A 5,093-nucleotide genomic window follows, 5' to 3' on the forward strand; every position below is an offset into this window, starting at 1 on the left:
CCATGAGTTGTTCATCAGGAAAGCACTCATTTATATGTGTGCTTTGTATGCTTCCTTCTTCACATGGTATCCTTGATAAATGGTCTGCCACCTTGTTCTCTACACCCTTCTTGTCTTTGATTTCAATGTCAAATTCCTGCAACAAAAGAACCCATCTAATAAGTCTTGGTTTGGATTCTTGTTTAGCAAGTAAGTATTTTAAAGCTGAATGATCGGTGAAGACAATGACTTTAGATCCAATGAGATAGGATCTAAATTTGTCAAATGCAAAGACTATTGCCAAGAGTTCTTTTTCAGTGGTTGTGTAATTCCTTTGGTTATCATTCAAGACTTTACTGGCATAATAAATCACATGTACCAAATTGTCTTTCCTTTGTCCTAACACTGCCCCAATAGCAAGGTCTGATGCATCACACATCAGTTCAAAAGGTAAGTTCCAATCAGGTGGGGCAATGATAGGTGCAGAGGAAAGTTTTTGCTTCAAAAGTTCATAGGCTAGCATGCAATTTTTATCAAATACAAAGGGTGTATCAGAGACAAGCAAGTTACTCAAAGGTTTGGCTATTTTAGAAAAGTCTCTAATAAACCTTCTGTAAAAGCCAGCGTGTCCCAAAAAACTCCTAACTGCCTTGACATTACTTGGTGGAGGTAGTTTTTCAATGAGTTCCACCTTAGCTCTGTCCACCTCAATGCCTCTATTAGAGATTTTGTGGCCAAGGACTATTCTTTCTGTGACCATGAAATGACACTTTTCCCAGTTTAATACTAGGTTGGTCTCTTGGCATCTCTTAAGCACCAAGGCAAGGTGGTGTAGGCAGCTAGGAAAAGAATCTCCAAACACAGAAAAATCATCCATGAAAACCTCAATAAATTTTTCAATCATGTCCGAAAAGATGGACAGCATGCATCTTTGGAAAGTGGCAGGTGCATTGCACAATCCAAAGGGCATGCGTCTATAAGCAAAAACTCCATATGGACAAACAAATGATGTTTTCTCTTGATCTCTTGGATCAACTACTATCTGATTATAGCCTGAGTATCTATCCAGAAAGCAATAGTAAGCATGTCCTGCAAGCCTTTCAAGCATCTGATCCATGAATGGGAGTGGGAAATGATCTTTTCTGGTGGCGTCATTGAGCTTCCTGTAGTCTATGCACATCCTCCACCCAGTGACAGTTCTTGTGGGTATGAGTTCGTTCCTCTCATTTGGCACCACCGTTATGCCACCTTTCTTGGGAACTACATGGATGGGACTAACCCATGGGCTATCAGAAATGGGGTAGATTACCCCTGCCTGCCATAACTTCATGACCTCCTTTTGTACCACTTCTTTCATGACGGGATTCAATCTTCTCTGAGCTTGAATGGAGGGTCTAGCATCCTCTTCTAACAAGATTTTATGCATGCATATGGATGAACTTATCCCCTTCAAATCAGCTAGGGTCCATCCAATGGCATCTTGATAAGTTTGTAGCACCTTGATCAATTCTTCTTCCTGTTCTTGGTTCAAGGCAGAGCTAATGATAACAGGATGGCTCTCATCACTACCCAAGTATGCATACTTGAGATTAGGGGGCAATGCTTTGAGCTCAGGTTTTGGTGCTTCCTTCTCTTCTTTCACTCTCTCTGGCATGCTTGGCATGGTTGTTTCAGTAGCCTTGATGTCACTAACTTCAATATCCTTGGTGAACTCCTCCTCTGCCACTTCCTTTGTTGTTTCCTCAAAGGTTTCTTGTACTGCAATGTCCACTACATCCACCCTCATGCATTCCTTTAGTGATTCTGATGGATAGCTCATTGCCTTGAATACGTTAAACACCAATTGCTCATCATGTAATCTAAGAGTGAGTTCACCCTTTTGGACATCTATGATGGCTCCAGCAGTAGCCAGGAAGGGTCTTCCCAGGATTATCGAAGCTTTAGCTTCTTCCTCCATATCTAACACCACAAAATCGGTGGGAAATATAAAATCTCCCACTTTCACCAACAAATCCTCAACTATCCCATGAGGGAATTTAAAAGTTCGATCTGCCAATTGGAGGGCCATTCTTGTTGGTTTGGCTTCCTCAATCTTCATTCTTCTCATCATTGTTAGAGACATCAAATTGATACTGGCCCCTAAGTCACACAAGGCCTTCTCTACCATGACTTCTCCTATGATGCAGGGGATTTGGAAGCTGCCTGGATCCTTCAATTTCTGAGGCAATTTGTGTTGAATGATGGCACTGCATTCTTCAGTCAACAACACAGTTTCCTCATTTCTCCAGCTTCTCTTCTTGGTCATTAATTCCTTTAAGAATTTTGCATAGAGTGGCATTTGCTCTATTGCCTCAGCAAACGGAATGTTGATTTGAAGCTTCTTGAAAATCTCCAAAAATCTGGAGAATTGGCCATCCTTTTCACTTTTCATCAAACGTTGAGGATATGGTGCTTTGGGTGTATAAGGCTTCAGGACCTCTTTTTCTTTTTTTTTTTGTTGCAGACGGTGTAAAAGATTGTCCCTGTTCCTTGTCTCTCACATTTTCCTTTGCTTCATCCTCTGTGGTTTCCTTTGAGATCTCCTTTAGCTTCTTTCCACTTCTGAGAGTTATGGCCTTACATTCTTCCCTTGCAATAACCTTGGCAGCATGAGAAACGCTTGGCCCAGGGGTTTGCTTAGACAAATACCCAATTTGATTTTCTAACTTCTGGATGGCAGCTCCTTGATTTTGCAAGTTAGAATTTACTTCTTCCTTAAAGGCTTTCAATTCGGTTATGTCTTGACCCATGGTTGCAAGCATTCTTTCTATCCTGTTTAATTGATCTTGAAATTGTTGGTTCGGATTAGGTTGGGCAGGTTGATTATTTTGGCCATGATATGGTGGTTGGGAGTAAGTGTTTTGTGTGGCTTGGTATGATCTTTGGTTGGAGTTTTGGTATGTGGAATTGTTATGTTGGTTGTGGTTGTAAGGTTTGTGGTTTTGTGGTTGGGTTTGCTGGTTTCCCCACCCAAAGTTTGGGTGGTTTTTCCAGCCTGAGTTGTAAGTGTTGGAATGTGGATCATATGGTTGCCTTTGTTGATTTCCCACATAGTTGGCCTCTTCCCAATCACCTCCTTCAGTGCTTACTTCCTCTTGATCTTGTGTGTGTATTACAGCCACTTGATTTGTTCCTAATTTCCTGGTGAGCTCTGCTAGTTGCTTGGCAAACACCTTGTTTTGGGCTAGAATTGTATCAACATGGTTCAGCTCCATGACTCCCTTAGTATTGTGTCTCTCTGAAGCATAGTAGTACTCATTCTCAGCCACTGTCTCAATCACTTCAATGGCTTCTTCCACAGTCTTTTTCCTGTTCAATGAACCTCCTGATGAATGGTCTACGGCCTTCCTTGATTCATAAGAAAGTCCATCATAGAAAATATGCAATTGCACCCAGTCATGGAACATGTCTGGTGGGCATTTCCTTGTCAACTCCTTGAACCTCTCCCATGCCTCGTAGAGAGTTTCACCATCTTGTTGTCTAAAAGTCTGAACCTCAGATCGAAGCCTATTGACCTTTTGTGGGGGGGTAGAAACGTGCCAGAAACTTGCTTTCCACCTCATCCCAGGTGGTTAGGCTCCCCCTTGGGAATGATTCCAGCCACTTAGCTGCCTTGTCCCTAAGTGAAAATGGGAACAAGAGCAGTTTATAGGCATCTTCCTGGACTCCATTAGACTTTACAGTGTCACAAATTCTCAGGAATTTTGTGAGATGTTGGTTTGGATCTTCATTAGCACTCCCACCAAATGAACAATGATCCTCCACCAGTGATATTAGTTGTGGTTTGAGTTCAAAATTGTTGGCCTGAATGGGTGGTTTCTGAATGCTGCTGCCATAATTCCCAGAGGTTGGGTTTATGTATGAACCAAGAACCCTCCTCTCAGGAATGGCATTGTTTCCATCAGCCCTCTCATGGTTGTGAACTTCTCTATCCATGTTGAGATCTAGAGCTTCCTCAAAATTGTCCTCAGATTCTCCTTCAGATTCTTCTTCTCTCAGTACTCTCTTCCCTCTTGCTTCCCTTCTAAGTTTATGAAGGGTCCTCTCTGGTTCGGTATATGGAGGAGTTGATGTCTCTCCTCTCCTACCTGTCATACACGAACACAGCACAGGCAACAAACAAGTGAAATACTCTTTGTTAATGGAAGAGTATGGTTAGAGCAATTGAGGAATTAATTCAAATAGTTAGTGGGTCAGTGAGTTAGTTGCTTGAATTTAAAGGCATAAAGAAAGAAAACAAGTAACAGAGTGCAGAAATTAAAAATTCAACAAGTAACTTGAACTGAATTAACAAAACAAGAAAAATGCTCAATCTAGTTAACTTCCAATTTGAGAATTGTCAATCGAAAACCAATCCCCGGCAACGGCGCCATAAACTTGATGTGCTATAAACTTGATAGCTACAATTTTAGGAAATTGCACGATCGGCAAAAATTCCTTCCGGCAAGTGCACCGGTTATCGTCAAGTAAAAACTCACAATAGAGTGAGGTCGAATCCCACAAGGATTGGTTGAGTGAGCAATTCGGATTAGAAGTGTGTTCTAGTTGAGCGGGATCAAGATTTAGATGAGAATTGCGGAATGTAAAATTGGCAGGAAACGTAAATGGCAAGAAATTAAAAGTGCAGAATCTTAAATTGCATGAATTAAAGAGCGAGAAGCTAAATTGCTGAAATTAAAAGGGGATCGGGGTGATTGCATGAATTGAATTGCGGATTGTAAAGAGAAAGTGATAGATCAGAAATGGGGAATTCATTGGGTTTCAGGAGATATTGAGATCTCCGAATCAAAACATTTTTATCCCTTCCTCAACCAATGCATTCATTGAATTTTGCTTGGCAATCTTATATGATTGGATCCCAATCCCTTGGCTCACCAATTCTCTCTAAAAACAAACAAATTCCCAATCCATTGGTTTAAATGTTCATAAGAAGAGATGATGCTCGATCACTGATTATACCACACAGTGTCATGAACCACAATTTGGTAGGATTACATGTCACAATATCCATCCAAACCCCAATCCAATTCACTGTGAGAAAGCTTCTCTAGCATGAATCCTCCATTCCTTTCCCA

At 41.2% G+C, this 5,093-nt stretch overlaps 1 non-coding gene across 1 annotated transcript; it reads left to right on the forward strand.

The window, feature by feature from the left end:
- The first annotated feature begins 3,423 nt into the window (after positions 1-3,423).
- Positions 3,424-3,527, forward strand: LOC130937036 (small nucleolar RNA R71). Its single transcript, XR_009068274.1, has one exon. It is a non-coding gene; the product is annotated as a small nucleolar RNA R71 (small nucleolar RNA).
- The last annotated feature ends 1,566 nt before the right edge of the window (positions 3,528-5,093 follow it).

Source organism: Arachis stenosperma, chromosome 6, assembly GCF_014773155.1.
Source record: "Arachis stenosperma cultivar V10309 chromosome 6, arast.V10309.gnm1.PFL2, whole genome shotgun sequence".
Lineage (NCBI taxonomy): Eukaryota > Viridiplantae > Streptophyta > Magnoliopsida > Fabales > Fabaceae > Arachis > Arachis stenosperma.